This window comes from Pinus tabuliformis, chromosome 6 (genome assembly GCF_031772625.1).
Source record: "Pinus tabuliformis cultivar Carrire ecotype Pingquan chromosome 6, CPIR1, whole genome shotgun sequence".
NCBI lineage: Eukaryota > Viridiplantae > Streptophyta > Pinopsida > Pinales > Pinaceae > Pinus > Pinus tabuliformis.
Window position 1 is genome coordinate 1,403,001,987 of NC_142292.1, and position 18,835 is coordinate 1,403,020,821.

Here is an 18,835-nt window from a genome sequence, read left to right on the forward strand (position 1 = left end):
ATTCAATTACATCCTCAAAACACCTAGGAAGACCAATTACATCATGTGAAAGTGACTTTGACTCAGAAAACTTCGAAATTTGATGTTTTGACATAAGCGCAGTGTGCCTGTCAAAAGCACACCGTGGGTTTACAGAAGCACAGCGTACCTTTGTAGATCCCTACAAAAATCCACCTCCATGAAACTCAAAAATCAAATCTCCCAAGGCTACTCTAGAAGCGTAGCGTGGGGTCTAGAAAGGTGGCAAAAACATGAAAATTGACTACTTTTTGAGTTTTTCTCCAAAATTGTGAGCTAAAAAGGATAAAAAAATACATATTTGTAAATTAGAGGTCAAAATCTATCCAACCATGTAATTCATTCATCATTTAGACACCCTGAGAAAAAGCGCAACGTGACTATGTTGCGCTTCTATGCAATTGAATTGCCAGAATTTACCAAAAATTCAAAAAATGACCAAAATTGCTCAAAATTTGTTGAAAATTCATTCTTAGCATCATTTAGTGATGGCCTAGACAACCAAAGATGCATCAGCAATAAAATCTAAGTTATCCCTCTTCTTTAACTTGATTAGGGTTTTCTTAAGTCTCCTTTTCATTTTCCTAACCCTAATTTTGAAAATCCAGTTCTTGTAGAAATTTTGAATAATATGACACTTATTCACAAATTATCTCTATTATACACTATTTCGGAATGCATGCATAATGATAGAGAACATGTAACAATACATAGTACAATACTCCTCACAAGTACTCAGTACTATCTCCACCTGCTACACACAAACTAGCTCAGATCTGAATCAATCACAAGTTCAAATCTCCTCCACTGCTTGCCTGCCTCCACTGCGCAATCTTGCATGAGAATAGATGAGAATGGCTGATCCAAACTCGTATTTCCCTTGGCTGAACCATGCAATCCTCATTGGAAATACTCAATCCATTGATTGTGCAAATCTCATGCACAACTATAGTCACAACTAACAGTTGTCTTGCCCTTTCACTCACCTCTAACACTTGTCTCCACTGAACTGTCCATGCGCTGAGTTAACTGATGTATTATTTAGTTGATTTATGAGTTAATAATTAGTGAATTAATTAATAATTAATTCACATCACTCATCACTAGTGTATTCTGCAATTAGACTAAATACAACTAGTTTAACTAAGTCAAACTGAACACAACTCCATCAACTCCTCAATCAACTCCACCAAACTCATCCACTTGAGTTCTAACTGAAGTCCATCATGCAATAGCTCAACTGACCCATAAGAAAGCATATTTCCTTCTGACAACTGCATGTGCCACATCCGTAGCTCGAATTGAAGTGCTCCAAGAGGATAAGATAATGTTTATAGTCCAAATACTATTAAGAGCTAATAATATGCGATTGTTCTATTTTTAGACTGGCAGTCTAAAAATAGACTCCGCCCATATGTCTAAAAATAGAAGTCCATCTATTTTTACCAACATGACCAATCATCCACAAATAGCATCCTGCAACTCATAGACCATGATCCATATGTCTAAAAATAGACTTTGCGCCAAAAATAGCCTGCAGTCCCACTTAGTGAAGGCGACTCCTTTCCACTAAGCTCCATCATCTTGTTGCATTTTCAACAGTTCTTGCTATAGTAATGTCTATCCATGTGTCTCTAAAGGTTTGTAGCTCTATTTTCCTTCCTCAGGAGCTTCTCCAAGTTCTCATTGACCTTCTCAAGCAAATATTCCCTATCCTTACCAATGGTTGTAGTTATAGGGTCAACTGGGTCTTTTTATACTAATAAAGGAGATGGCTCCTTGTCTTCAACCTGCTATTCTAAACTAATCATTGTTTTATCTTTGTCCTTTGCCTGGATGGATGATGGAGGGCCTTTTGAAGTAATATGTTGCATCAAGATCACCTTCAAAAGTATGTTGTCTTGTTTCAAGAAGGCCGCCATGTAGTTTGCCTTGGCAAGATCATCTTTTAGTTCTTGTATTTGTAATTGCTTCTCCTTGATAATTTCTACATTTGATCTATCTCCATGGTCAAACATCTCTTGCTCATGAGGAATATCCTCCTCATATTCCTATAAGGGTGAGTTAGTTGCATGCCTAGGTGACTGCTCCATTTCTCCTTAAACTTGCTCAACTGTAGTTCCTTAAGCAATTGTCTAATTTATGATCTAGTCAGAGTTCTAGGTGTAGACACCTCTTTAGTGATCTCAGGGGACAAAACCAATCTTTTTCCCTTTTTATAGGCTTGTGTGATCTCTGACCTGGGTGTCATTCTATCTGAAAATTTGTTGGATGAGCCAACCTCCTGTGGCCTTGATGGTGCCGATGGAGTGCTTTGACTAGTAGGTTGACTAGTGGTAGGCATAAAAGCAGTTGATTGCATGTATGTCTCCCATGATATACTAACCTGTGAAAGTTAATGAAGAACAATGACTTTGACCGAACCATGATGAAACAAAATTTCTTGGTTATCTTTCCCTTTGCTTTGTACTTTCTCAGTCATCTTAACTAAGCTTCTGAATAAGTAATGAGGCAAGTTTAGTGGTTTGATGGCAGTGAAATGCATCAGCAGCCTTATGTGATACTGATACAATCTAGAAAATCTCCCTTCACAATTAAACTATTTCGTGATTTCCTTCATCAAAGGAGCATATATATCCAACAATTTCCTGGAAGGGAAGATGTGACAGGGAGCATCTTTGTAATGTGGTTTCAGGAATGCTTTGTAGTTTTCAATATCTAAATCCATCCCTTTAAACCAAATCTCTCCTTGGTTAGGGATACTTGTGGATAAAGCTATGGAATCTGTTGATATGACAAAGTCAATCCCTATTATTGTGGTATTATCCCACTTGAAATTGGTGGCAAAGAGGCTAGTCAACTTAGCAAGGCCACCCACCTCTTGTATTCTTTCACAAAACCCTAGGAAGCCAACATCTTCAAATGATTTCTTGATAAATGATGAGACATGACCCCCCTTGTTGTACTTCTTCTTCTCATTGTCCATGGTGTTTGTTTGCATGATAGAAACCCTAGCTTTGGTAGGAGGAAATGGTAGGATAGAATTAGGAAAACAAGGGAAAAGGGACAACTAGTTTTAGGGAAGGGAATGGAGGGGATAAGGATTAGGGAAATTTGTGGGAAAATTCTAGGGGGTAGGGGTAGCTATTAGGGAGGCTAGGGAAGTGGAATCGCTTGAAATGGGTGAGGGGAAGATGGAAAAAACTCAAAAACATAGTCCTAACCTAGCAATTTGCAAAAACGCAACGTAGGCTATGGTTTTAGGGGAAAATAAAAGAAGTGAGGGGGGTAATGTGGGAAATGATTGGGGAAGGTGTATGAAGTATGTATAAATGTGTGGGGGTAGGAAAACTAGGATTTTTCTTACTTTACTGAAGCAAACACCAAGGAAAGCCAAAAACACAGCGAAAACCCTAGGAGAGGGATTTCACCATTTGCTGAAGAAAATTCACTGAATGAGAGTTGATGAAAAGTTATACTTACTTGATTTGAGTGTATTGAACCTGAAGAATGTTGACTTGATCCTTTATTTTCTCCTTTAGTCTCCAAAAACTAAAAATGCAGCAAGCTAGTAGAAGCACAGTGTGCCCAGGTAGAAACACAACGTGCTAGATGTTTAGTGCTTGAGGATGGAATGATGAAGGCTCTGAATGCTGAAATGAAGTTCAGGGGTGGACGAGAGCTCTAGGAAGATAAAATGATGTGTTTGAATTCTTGAATTCTCTTTTTTTTTCTTGAAAAGTCAATTTTTTTCTTTGGTCATGGAGTGACATCACATGTCTTTTTGAGAAATAATGAGATAAGGTAGTGTACTAAAGCTTTATAACTTTATTAAGCAAAGTTACATCTTCATGAAGAGTGAAATGTACTTTTTGGAATCTTTTGAACACTTTCCCTAATTACTAACTCCAATGATGACTCCCGCGGTGACATGAATCCTAAATGACAATTATGATATGTTGGGCATGGAATCCCCCCACAGCATGTTTTGGGCCTCAAAGCCCAAGTTTTGGTCAAATGTATTGTAAGACTCCGTTAATTGCAGGCGCAGAGCACAAAGTATAGGTTGAGTCATAGGGTTGTCCACCCTAAGTATTGTAAAGTAATATAATGTCATGTTGGCCTACCCATGGTCCGCAAACCATGGGATTGTAGAAGTAGAGCGAGGCTCTAAGTTGTAAAAGCAGCAAAGAAGCTGAGTAGCGAAGATAGAGCATAAAGTAAGAGTCTAAGTGCATTGGGTCGTAGTAGTAGGAAGAGGCTTTGCAGTTGAGTGCGCAGAGACCTAGTAGAGTCCACAGCTGAGTGCGCAGACCCCTGCAGCTGAGTGCGTAGGGCGGTGTCGAGTATGTAATCTTGAACGAAGAATAATAAAGAGAAGTTGATTCCAATTTCTGTGCATCTGTTTGTATATTGCCTTCTTTACATTTATAATGTTTTGTTTATTGCGCACACTTATATTATTGTTGGATATACTGTTAATTATCACTAGTCTTACACAAATACATTAAGTAATCAGGTAATAACAGATTAAATAGTAAGGAACTTGGGTATATTACGGATCGCGCCTCGAGTAAGGCTGCGCGGAGGTAGCATCACAGGTTGTGAGGGACTAATAGGTGCGCATAGCGATGTGCGTACAGGGTCAAACTGCGGACCGCCAGAAGCTCATCAGACATCCCCAAGGTGTGGAAACCTGGTTCCAGCACCCTCCCATACTACTTCAGGTGAGACCTCAGTCCGCGCTCCGCGGACTGTTGCCGAAAGGGCCAGTAGTACCGAGCTTTTCTTGGCTAAATCACCTCTAAACCCGGGTCAGGCCCATACAAGCCAACATGATATGATCTAATAATGACACCATGATTAAGGACCTTTAAAACCTTGCAGTGATATGATGAGCTTCAATGATGACTAAGACACTCTTCTGATGACCTATGAGGAGGAGTGATGATAAGACCATGACAACATTTTATGACCATGAGCATGGAGGGATTAGTAATAAGACCTAGACATTGACCAATGATCAAAATTTATTTGAAAATACCTAATGACCCTATCAACCACATGGAAAGAGTACATTTGATCACTGATGACTCATAGACACTAACATTTTCTAAGTCTAAACTTAGGAAAATTGGTTAATTAATCAGTATTAATTAAGTCAAGGTGATAATCATCTAGAAACTCACACGGATCGATACAAAGATGATCCTAGCCATTGATTAAGTTTTAATATTAGTCGTTGATGCTCCAATAGTGGATTATAAGAGGAAGTCGATGAGCACTTGGAGAACACACTTGAGAACACTAGAAATTTGATTTCCTTGGAAGATCAATTTCCAGAGTAGCAATAGTTAGCTTTCAGAAAGCTAAATATTGAAGCAGTGAGTGAGGGGCAGGGATAGTGAGTTTGAAGGAATTTTTCTAGTTTCGGAGAGGCAACCACAAGAGAGCTGAGTTATTCCTAGTGAGGCAGCATAGAGGACTGTGCATATGCTTCATATCGGAAGTTCAATTTAGCTGAGGAAAAATATGTTCTTGGTTCCTAAGGCTAGGTAGAGGTTACAGAGTGTCGGAGAGATGATTTCCTCAGTTGAGGTGGGAAGAATGGCTCATCAAAGATTATTTGGAGGCTTAACATCATAAAGACTGTGCAGAGCAACGCAAAGACTAACACAAGGGTCCAAGAGGCCAAGTTTTCTGAAGGGAATTTGTGTTGGAATTGCTTGCAGAAGAAGGGTAATTCCCTTATATAATTTTCGCCAGATATTATTGTTGTTTGGATTTCTAGTTGCACATCCATAGATGTACTCATATTTCACTACTGCATAATAAAACAAAACCCTCATCTGTTGCACCAGTTTTCCCACATTGGGTTTTTCTGGGGACATTTGTCCAAAAACAACAGTGTTATTTTTATGTGTGTGTGCTAGTATTTTCTCAGGTTCTAGAGCTATTTATTTCCAAAGTTTCTATTTGTGCAGGTTGCAGTGTGATTATTTGATATTTTCCTTAGCAGATAAATTGTTAAAATAATTAACAATTAGAAAAATAAATTCCAGTTGTTGCAATAGGATTCTGGTTGTTGAAATTTTCACAATTTTTTAGTGGGAGGTGGTGGAACAATATGATGAGGTTGCGGAATGTTGGGTATCTTGTCATAGAGTGTGCCATATTGAGTATAAATCAAATCAATATATTGGGCACAATCAATGACTTTATCTTCAGTAACAACTCTACCTTTAGCAACATCCTCGGTTAACAAGGATTTGATAAACCATTCAGCCAATAACTTATCAAGAATGAAAGTTTTGACCAACCGATACTGACACCTCCATTAATGAATATGATCAGAGATATGAGTGGATTCAGACTGTTTCAAAGAGGTCAAAATTTTAGTTCCAGTTTCATATCAGATGGGTAATTGAAAATGGGTCAAAAATGTAGTTGCCAACGCATTGAAATTGTTAAATGAAGCTTGTGGAAATTGTTGAGCCTCAAAACTGCCCTTTCCTTAGCAACTCTTCTCCTCCCTTTTCTTTGTTTTTCCATGAAGAAAATGCATCCCTATCATCAATAACCAGTATACATTGCCTTAAGGAGAAAATTTTAGTGATTTACATGTTATGCTTTTATGTTTTGCTGTTTGAATAAGTTTTTGTCTTTTAGCTATGGAACACAGCCTATTCTGCAGCTAATCGGTTGTTCCGCAACTACTTCCATGCTTTAACAGGTTCTATGTGTCAGAAGGAGAAACTAGCTACATGGGCAGCTTGGAAAACATCATGACATGGATCGTGTCCTATTCACCTAGCTCAGGTCAACAAGGAAGATGGTATAAGACTCTAGTCAAAAGAGAAGTCAAACGTAGAGACCAAAGGAAAACAGGACTCTGTTTTGTACACGTCTCACAGTGATGGGATCCGAAACAATTTCCTGAACCCACGGACTCCAACAGCCATCTGTGCAACCGAATCCAACAGCCATCACCTTAGATTTATGTCTCCAGCAGCCGAGGAAGAGAATTTCGTGTGCCTGTCTGCTACTTGTTTTTGGCTATAGCTTATTTTTCTCTACAAACAGCTGTATAATTTTCTTATAAATACCTGTATGAAGAACACAGAACTAGTTCAAATTTTCTCATGTATTAAGCTCAGACTACTGCTCTATAATTTTGAAAACTCATTTCCTATGTTTTTAATATGAAGATCATGTGTTTTATGGACATTTGAAAGTGTTTCTTGGAGTTTTAATTGAGTACGCATAACCTGAGCAGTTGCAGAGGGCCCCTACGTTGACTGAGGTTTCATTTCATTTTGTTTTGTCTTTTCTATTTCAAACTGTATATTTACCATTCCTTCTCACAGTGTTTATAACCATTTACTAACCTTGTTTATAATGCATTCTTTATCATTTTATTACTAACGCAGAATAGCTTCTTTCAGTGCAAAATAGTTCTTTTTGCTTAATTTATTTCTAGTTTCTTATCAGTAGTTAGAAGTTGAATTCAGTAGTGTAGAGTAGTTTGTTTCACTTGTTGTTTCATTAGTCTTTAGGCTTTCAATTAGACTGATCAGTGCCATTACTGTTCTTGCCATTTTATTACTAGTTTAGTGACTCATGGTGTAGGTAAATGTTTCTAAAAATCCCTTCTGGTTGATGATTCATCTTCAACTAAGTGGTTGAATACTTCATTTATGCAATGATTCTTTTATGTGTTTTTGAATTTATTTTCTCTTAGAATAATGAAGTACAGAATTCCTCAAAATGTCATCCCAAGGAAGTTTTTCTTCCAAAATTGAGAGGCAGAGTAACTAAGTATTTCATTTAGTTTTGTTGCAATTTCACTTTCAGATTTTCATTAAGTTTTGTTTATGAAATAGACTAAACAGTAGTTTTAATCTCACTTTCAGTTTCAGTATTACATTTACTTTTTGTTCTTGTAATAGATTAGACAATAGTTGCAATTTCATTTTCAGTTTTCAGTATTCCATTTAGTCTTGTTTTTGTAATTGAATAGACAGTAGTTGCAATTTCACTTTTTAAGTTTGTAGCTCATGATTTGGAAATAATGATATGATTAGAAATAAAAACTTTGTTTTCATTTCTTGATTAAACTTTGCTTCCAAATCTCACTTAAGCTCTTTTTAGTTCTCATGTCTTTAGGTCCTTAACAGTCTTCACAGAAGTTAGATTTAGGATTTTGACAGTCACATTGTAAATCATTAGGGACTAAAGGACCAAAAACCCCCAAAACAACATAAAATACAAAAACAGTGAAGTAAGAAGGGTCATCTAGCACATATAATGCACTACACTTCATCAGTTTACGATACCCGGATTGATAATTTATGTAGAGAAATTTAGGAAACTAAATTGACCAAACATTTTGGCACCGTTGTCGGGAAGTGTAACTAGGTAGCCTTATCTTTTACATTCAAAAAACAACAACAACAACAAAACAATGAAATGCATAGAGAAAGAGACTCTAAGGGTAGATTTATAGCTAGGGGCAGAAGTTCAATTCCCGCAACTCCACCTACTCTACCAAGAGTTAGAAAAGACACACCTCCATCCCAGACTCATACTCCCAGCCATAGGATTCCTAGAATTCAAGGGGCAAAAACTCAATCAGAAGATTCTCCTACTTCATCTACCAAAACATTCCTAGGAGAGAAAAATTTTGAATCTCCAACAGCAGGGATAACCTTTTTCACCTCCACAGGGGAGCCTATTGTAGTTGAAGAATTAGGAATACCTAGTGAGGAAGAAAAGTTAGAAACCCTCTCCCGTAGTCCATTAATAGAAGAACCAAAGAAGGAGGGAATAACCTTACAGATTGAACCCTATACTAACTCTGAAGAAACTATAATGGCAGAAGAAGAAAAAGATGGAGAATTCTCACTGTTTGGAGGAGCGGGTAGAGGGAGAGGTAGAGGAAATAATGGAGGAGGTAGAGGTAATAATGGAGAAGGCAGAGGAAATAGGGAAGTAGATAACTCTTTTGGATTCCATATAGTGGATGAGGAAACACATACCATAATGAAAAATATCTCACCATTTGTCCTCCCAAACTTCTATGGGTTGAGAAGTGAGGACCTTGAAACATTTTTGTTTGAGTTTGAAGTCTTGTGCAGAACTTATGACTATCTAGAAGACTCTCAAAAACTCAAATTGTTTCCTTCAACACTAAAAGGGGCTGCTTTGAAATGGTTCATGGGGTTAGTCACTCAATCCATTAGAACATGGAATGACATGAAACAGGAATTTTTGGATAGATACTTGGATTATTGTATGCCTACCAATCATAAAGATGAGGTGTTCAAAATGATGCAAAGAGAGGATGAAAACTTAGAAGATTTGATTGAGAGATTCAACTATAATTTGAAAAGAGAAAATATGAACAATTTAGATGAAGAAACTTTGAAATCTCTTTTGTTAAAGGCCATTAGAGATGAGTGGATAGATATCCTTAACATGATGGGGAAGGGAGATATCTCTCAACTTCCATTGAGTGACATAGGAGAACTATGTGTTCATCTCTCAAGAGGGAAATCTAAAACAGGGAAAGGGCCGAGAGATCCTTCTCTTGTTAGAGCAAACAAATCTGCAACTGGATCTGTAAGTAGGGAAGAAATTGGCAATATGCTTGATGAGTTTAAAACTGACATTCTAGGGAGCCTTAGTGAGCAACTAGACACCCTTAAAATTCAAAACAAGCAGAAAAAAGAGGTTGATTCTTTAGCCATTTTTTGTCCAAAATGTAGAAAGAAACATGTTCTAAGGGAATGCCCTTTAGATGCAAAAATTGTAGAAACTTGTATGATTTGTTCAGAAAGTCATGAGACAAAGGGTTGTCCTTCAATCCCAGGTCTTGAGGTTGTCTTCCAAGAGGAAATGGTCCCAAATTCTGCAGAATATCTTTGTTTTGTTGCAAGAAGACCTTGGAAAGGGCCACAAAATCAAGGATTTAACAATCCAATGTATCTTCAACCCCCACCAAACTGGAATTCTTGGCAGCAACCTTGGCCTCAACCTCAATCTCAGTATCAATCTCAACCGTGGGTACAAGGGGTACAAAATCATTATGGGAGATTTGCTCAATATTATCAATATCCTCCATCCTATCATAATTATCCTCCCCCACAAAATGAGCAATAAAATCAACAACCACAACTTCAAAATCAGAACCGTCAACTTTCATTGCCATTTCCACAACAACCTCCACAACAAAGTCAAAATCCTCAACTCTTACTGCCATTTAAACATAAATCAAATCAGCTACCTACCCAACCATTACCAAACCCCAACAATAAAAACCCTCAAAATGCTTATATGATAAAAGGACAACAATTTCCAACTTACATGATTACTCCACTAGATCTTAATGATGTTCTACTAAGATCTGGTAGGATATTAGAAAAGGAAAGACCTTCTGTAGTTATTCAAGAACAAGACACTTCTGAGGAAGATTCTCTAAAATTCAATAAAATTTTTGAGGAAATATCTCTCTAAAACCAAAACATTGAAAAACAAAAACAAAAAGAACCAGTGAATACAACTCTTATCATTGAGCAACCAACATCTACTTCTACACCTCCTTTTCCTGAGAGACTACAAATTGATATAGGAGTAGAAAAACGGATCTTGTTGCCCAATTACAATTTTCTAGATGAATTGAAGAATGTCTATATCAAAATTCCTTTTATACAAGCCATTAGCTAAATTCCTATTCTAGCCAAAACAATAAAGGAGTTGAGCATCAAAAGACCAGGAAGAAAATCAAAAGAAACAAAAATAATTCACCCAGTAGGAAAGATAGCAGACATAATGATGGGAAAGATTGCCATGCAGAAATATGTGGATCCAGGAAGTCTAATTGTCAAGACACATATAAATGGAATTGAAATTCCAAATACATTGATTGACTTAGGGGCAGCAATAAACATTATGAGTAGACAAACTATGGAGTAGCTTAAACTTCCTAACCTTCTTTACACACCTACCTTACTACAACTTGCAGATAGATCGGTAATCAAACCAGATTGTGTGCGAGAAGATGTTTCTGTCTCCTTAGATTCTTGGGAATATCATGTTGATTTCATGATATTCACTCCCAAGAATAATCTAGGAGGACACCCACTCATATTAGGAAGACATTGGTTGGCCACAGCTGATCTGGTGACATGTATATTTCTGATGGTAATTCAGCAAATAAATTTACTTTGTATCCTCCAGCAAAAGCAATCACAGAAATAAATGGTAAGGAATGGAATGATGATGAAGATGATATTCAACCTCTCTTTACTATGTCAGAAATTAGTGAAGATAGTCAAATTTTGAACACATTGGAAAATTTTGAAACATCTTCAAAATATGATCATGCACAATTTCAAGAAAAATCTAATGTTGAATACTTGTCATCTAGGCAGATGTCTCTCTATTTTATGGAAGAGTTTGGTAGCTCTACAATTGAAATTTTTTCAGGTAGGACATTGAACATAAACAAAAACTTGGAGAAACTACAACAAGAAAAGCTAACCAAAACATTACAAAAACATTCTGCTGCATTTGCATGGGAGTACACCAACATGAAAGGTATTGATCCTAAGACTTGTATCCATCATATCTATATTGAGGAAAACAGTAGACTAATCAGACAACCTCAGAGAAGAATGAATCCAAATCTTAGGGAAATTGTGAAAGAAGAGCTCCAAAAATTACTCAATGTAAACTTCATTTACCCAATTTCAGATAGCCAATGGGTTTCTCCTTTGGTAATTGTGCCTAAAAAGAATGGTAAATGAAGGGTGTGCATTGATTACCGAGAATTGAATAAAGAAACCCTTAAAGATCATTTTCCTTTTCCCTTTATAGATCAAGTGTTAGATACATTAGCAGGAAAGAAGTATTTCTCATTCTTGGATGGTTTTAGTGGTTATAATCAAATTCAGGTAGCACCTGAGGATCAGGATAAAACCACATTTACTTGTCCATGGGGAACTTTTGCCTACCGACTGCTTCCTTTTCAGTTATGTAATGCACCTGCAACATTCCAAATAGCAGTACTAGGAATTTTTTCTGATCTAATACATGATTGTGTAGAGGTATATATGGATGATTTTACAGTCTATGGAAACACATTTGAAGAAGCTTTGGAAAATTTAGAAAAAGTTCTTAAAAGATGTAAAGAAACAAACCTTTCACTAAGCCATGAAAATGTTTTATGATGTTTACAGAAGGTATTGTTTTAGGACATCAAATTTCAGGAGATGGGATTAAAGTTAACAAATCTAAAGCTGAAGTCATCTCTAAGTTATCAATTCCAAATTGCCAAAAGGATGTTAGAAGTTTTCTAGGATTTACAGGATACTATAAGAGGTTTATAGAAAACTTCACTAAAATAGAATCTCCACTCTTCAAATTGCTTACAAAGGATTGTGAATTTAGTTGGAATCCTGATTGCTAACTATCATTTGAAACATTGAAAGCAAAAATATCTGAAGCACCTATTTTAAGAGGTCCAAATTGGAAACTTCTTTTCCATATTTCTACAGATGCTTCAGATACAGCTCCGGGATTTGTATTGGGACAAAAATATTTGATTCCTTATGCCATTTACTATACAAGTAAGAATTTGACTCCCACTGAGTTGAATTATATTGTGACTGAAAAGGAATTTTTAGTTGTTGTTCATGCAATTAATAAGTTCAGACATTATATAACAGGCTATGAAACCTTTGTTCATACATATCACTTTGCAATTAGATATTTGATGAATAAACCTATTACTAATGGCAGACTTACAATATGTCTTTTACTTTTGCAAGAATTCAACATTATTGCGCTAGATAGACCTGGAAAACAAAACACAGTTGTTGATTTCTTGTCTAGGATTTAGAATATCAAAGAAGACTTTCTGGTTGAAGATAAGTTTCCTGATGAATATCTTTTTGCAGTAACTACTCAAACTCCTTGGTTTGCAGATGTTGCTAATTACTTGGTTACAGGGAAGTTACCTTCACATTTGTTTCCTAGAGAGAAAATAAATAGTATTCAAGAAAATTCATGGATCACTAACGAATTGTATAAAACAGGGCCAGATCTTATGATCAGAAGGTGTGTCAGGGAAGATGAAATGCCTGATATTCTCAAAGCATGTCATGATGAGCCATGTGGTGGACACTTTTCTGACAAAAGGACAGCCTATAAAATCTTTCCTTTAGGATATTATTGGCCATCCATCTTCAAATATGCTAAAGAATATGTCAGAAGGTGTGACAGTTGCCAAAGGGTAGGGCAACCTACTCCCTCAAATGAAATTCCATTACAAACTTAGGTACTTATTGAACCCTTTGAAAAGTGGGCTTTAGACTTTATTGGACCAATTAATCCTCCATCTAAGCAGAAAAATCATATATTGGTATGCACTGATTATGTCACCAAATGGGTAGAATCCAAAGCATTACTTTTTGCTAACGAAAAATCTGTAGTTAATTTTCTTTTTGAGGACATCTTTACTCGTTTTGGTGTTCCAAGAGAAATTGTGACAGATCAAGGATCCCAATTCACATCGAACATGATGGAAAGGCTTATGGAGGAGTACAAGATCAAGCATAGGAAATCTACTCCCTATCATCCACAAGCAAATGGTTAAGTGGAGTCTACAAATAAAGTGATTGAAGGAATCCTCACCAAAACTGTGCATCTACATAGAAGAGATTGGGCAGAAAGGCTTCCTGAAGCCTTATGGGCCTATAGAACTACATGGAAGAACACAATGGGACATACACCCTATGAACTTGTTTATGGGAAACAAGTCTTGTTCCCTATAGAGTTCCAAATCAGAACTTTCAAGATGGCAGTCCAGTTGGGGATGGATTTATCAGAAGCTCAAAAGCATAGACTGGAACAATTGAATGAACTTGATGAAATCAAACAAGAAGCAGTTCAAAGGACTGGTATAGTCCAACAATAGAGGGCTAAATGGCATGACAAATACATCGAGGACAAAAGGTTTCAAGAGGGAGATTGGACATTGTTATTTGATTCAAAGTTTAAAGATTTTCAAGGGAAGTTTCAAACTCATTGGCTTGGGCCATATGAGATTGAAAAAGTCTTCATTAATGGAGCAGTGAAGATCAAAACAATAGATGAAAGCCAAACTCCTCTTCTTGTGAATGGTCATAGATTGAAAATATATCAAAAGCCAATTTCAAAGGAGGAGTTCATCAAGGTCTTCTAGAACAATTCTGAAATGAAGTTAGTGAAGAAGAATCCTTCTTCTCCACCAACTTAGTCTTTGTTTTTCCTATATATATATATATATATATATATATATATATATATATATATATATATATATATATATATATATATATATATATAATAATTGTATAAGGTTGAAAACCAATCATTGATTGGCATGCTTATACAAAAAATACAGGGTGAAAATCAGAAGTTTCTAACACCCTATATTTTCCATTTCCTTTCTAAAAAAAATGGTGACAAAAAGCCACAGTCATTCAGCATTCTGCAAAATTCATTGTCTCATCTCATTTCACTCTATTTTACTTTTATAGCTTCACTTCTTTCCATTGCCACATTTCACCAATAAATTTTTCCTTTCCCAACATTTCTTTTCCATTTTTCATTTATCATCATGTCTTATTTTCACTTACATGACCATTTCCATTTCATTCATTCGTAAGCCATATTTACTCTTTGTTTCACATTCTGCAGCTATTTCACATTCTGCAGTTGTTTCCACGTTCTACAGCTGATTCTGTTCCATAGTTGATCCTGTTCTACAGCTAATCTGATTCGGCAGCAACAGTTTGATTATCAGTCCAAGCACAAGTTTCCAATTCATAATAAAATCTTGTATGCTGGTAATTGAAGAAAAATCAACTTTGAAGATCAATTATGCCTAAAGCACCTGTGGAGAAAACATCAAAATATTAGCAAGCAGAAGGTAAGGTTCCAAAGGTAAAAACAAAAATTTATTTCAAAAAGCAATTCAAAAACATAAGCTTGTATAACATGTATGATCACATGTCTCCTTGATTAATCATTATGTGATTTGACTGCCACGATGTCTCCACCATATCTTCCGTCTTCAATGCCAAATGGTCCAATGATTCCTTCATAATTGATCTCTACTTTAAACTCCATAACTCGTACTTAACCGGTCCTCCACAGCTACATTTGTTAACGGTCAGGTTAATGACGTGACCTACCTATATACGACTCTTCAAACCCTGACTGTTTATTATTACATGCCAACTCTTAAGTTTTTCTCTCATATTTACGCAGCCACTTTGTGCATACAGTCACTCTATTTCCATATACTTTGTGCATACAGTCACTCTGTTTCCACACCTTTTGTGTATACAGCTACTCTGTTTCCATATATTCTGTATATACAGTCGTTTTGTTTCATATTCACAGTCATTCTGTTCCAGGTCATTATGTTCCCATATATCATCTTGTTTCCATATCCATAATCATTCTGCTTTTGTATACATAGTCTTCTTATTACCATATATGTAGTCATTTCATTTCTCAGATAGTGAGAGTAGTTTTGAAGGGTAGCTGAGAACAGAGGTTATGGGGCTTATTGTTAGAACTGAACCCGTAGGGGTAAAATACATGTAGGTTTATCTACAGCTAAAGGGAATGTTATAGAAGGCTAGTTGGTTGTGTTTTATTGAAAAATTCAACAGCTACCATAAGGAAATCACTAAATCCTTTACCAGGTCATTTGATGGAATGGAAGTGGAAATAGGTGACATCAAATTTGCAGTTACCAAATCCTTCATAGCTGAAGCAACAGAACTCCCAAGGCTACGAGAAAGGTGGTTCAAAAATAAATAGTTTCATGATGAATCTTGGAAGGTGATTCTTAAAAACCCAAGTATGGACATTTCAGTTTTTAGAAAAGGGATTCCAATCTCTGCACTCAAAAACAAATGGAGTAGCATGTTGTTAATATTGCAAAAATTTATTACATGCGAAGGGAGGTTTGGGTCTATGTATGTGTATCATATACGACTATTAATGAATTTTCTAGAGAATGGAACCCTTAATCTTCCCTTTTTGCTTTTGAATAGTCTGAGAAGAATGGCAACTAATGTTCAAAAGAAAGTTGAATCAATAGAAACCACTCTATATCACCATGGACTAGTGAAGATTTTAGTTGAATTTCATTTGAGGAGTGTAGGGGATACATGGGAGGACTTTTTGGTAAGAAATTTCTTCCAAGATGCTCCATATTTGTCTGAGGGAAGTCATGTTAAAAGAAGTAGGAGAAAGAAGACCAATCTCACCATTCAAAACACCCTTGAAACTTCAGCACAGAAAAATGATGAAGAAGAACTAATCTCTGAAAAATTAACAGAGATCAGAAAGAAGACAAAGCAGAAGAGAAGAATGAAAGAAAGGGTTGAAGAAATCAACAGGGATATTCCTGAACCTTCATCACCTAAAGAGGATGACAGTTGATTTCTGAATGACTAACCAAGATCAAGGAACAGATCAAGAAAGATAAGGAGAAATGAAAAAGGAAAAAGGATACAAAAGAAGAAACCATAGGCTTCCAAAACTTGAGAAGTTCTAGACTCCGAGGCAAAGTGAAGAAGGTGAAATCAAAAGAGGTCTAGTTTATAAATTTAGAGGAAGAAACTCCAACTTAGTCCCCTGATAGTATTCCATATGAACAAAGTCCACAGAACTCTCCTCTACAAAATTTTGAAGGCAACCTAAGAAGAGCTTCTCCTGGCATTGATCCAATACAACAGCAAATCTATGACTACATAGAGTCATTAGAGAAAAAAAGTACCTTAGTAGACCCAAGGACTTCAGCTAATCCAAAGCAGCCTGCCACCTCACAACTCATAGCAAGATGAATCATTTATCTATATAAGCATCATCACCAAGGACTATTAACCATAATGCCAACAATGCATTAAGAAACATATGCTCCCCCTAAATTGGTGCCATCTGTCAGATCTTATCAACAAGAAAAGTCAGCCATTAAATGCCTTAAGACAGATACGCAGTTTTTCATTATATGACCTGCGTGGCTCCGCACATCATCTTTCGCTCCTCTGCGTATCCACGCACTTGTCCTTCTGTGTTTCTGCGTACTCACGTAGACAGCCTTCTACTACAGTGCGTACCCACGCACCTGTGCCATCAGTTGCATTGTGTACCTCACGCATCCTTTGCTTCTATCGCGTCGCGTACTTCTATGTACCTCCGCAAGTTATCCTTCTATCGCGTTGCGTACCTCCGATCTTGCTACGCACCTCTTCTTTTGCCTATGTTTCTTAATGCATTGTTGGCATTATGGTTAATAGTCCTTGGTGATGATGCTTATATAGATAAATGATTCATCTTGCTATGAGTTGTGAGGTGGCAGGCTGCTTTGGATTAGTTGAAGTCCTTGGGTCTACTAAGGTACTCTTTTTCTCTAATACTGAGAGGGGGGGGTGAATCAGTATTATCACATCAATAAAACTTTTTCATTTCCATATTCAGATTCATATATGCTACTTCCACAACTTCTTATGATTCAGTTAGTTGATCCTTAATGAGTGCATTAGAACATTATCAACCATATTAACAGTAAACAGGTGCAGTAAAATAGAACAGATCATCACACATAAGCCACACACATGAACACCATGATATAAGGTGGAAACCCAATGTGGGAGAAAACCACCTGCTGCATTATGTCTCTATCTTCTTTTAATAAGAAACTCCTTTTACAATGATTTTGTACTGGTGCAGTCCTTTACCAGTACGTAGGCTACAACCTGCAGAGAGCTACAACTCTCTCTCTCGTTTTCCAGTCTCTCCTGGAAGGGAGCTACAACCCCCTACTTCTTTTCTTTCAAGGACCACTTTTCATTAATTTTCAGACTGGATCCAAGAACATCAAAAACCCATCAACTACACTTGCATCATCAATCAGTGCTTTCACCAAAGCCAACCTGTATATAGATCTGCAAATATTTCCTTATAACTTTGCAGTATACCCAGATCATAACATGTGTACAATAAAACATGCATCAACAATTCATTCTTTCAAATATTTAGTTAACCCAGATCATTAGATTTATATATCAAGCGTGTGCCACATATCACAGATCAAAATCATATAGAGATACCACTATTCCAGCCTTAAGATTTTGACCCATCAATAGAACTTATCCTTCTCCTTACGCTCAGGTTCCTTCTTCATTCAGATCCAGATCTGCACCATAACCCAATCACAATATTCCAGATCTAGCACTTTATCATATATTCCATAAATCAGAAGATGCTTTTCCAAATGATCTCCTTCCTCTTTTATAGCCTTAGTCCTTTCTCAATACCATGGTCCAAAACCATAGAATCAAAAAACTGTTGGACTAATACCATGAAACAACCATGAAAGTGCGTGAGATCAACACTTTTGGATGCAATACCACGGGCCAAAACCATAGGATCAAAAACTGTCGGACTAATACCATGAACCAACCATGAAAGTGCATGAGATCAACACTTTTGACGAGGTACCATGGTCCAAAACCATGGGTTCAAATACCAAGGACTAACTACCATGGACCAAAGGTAAGTTCTCCAACATATACGTGCTTTTCCTTGCATGAACAACCCAATACTTGGGATCAACACTTCTGACGAGGTACCATGGTCCAAAACCATAGGTTCAAATACCAAGGACTAACTACCATGGACCAAAGGTAAGTTCTCCAACATATACGCGCTTTTCCTTGCATGAACAACCCAATACTTGGGATCAACACTTCTG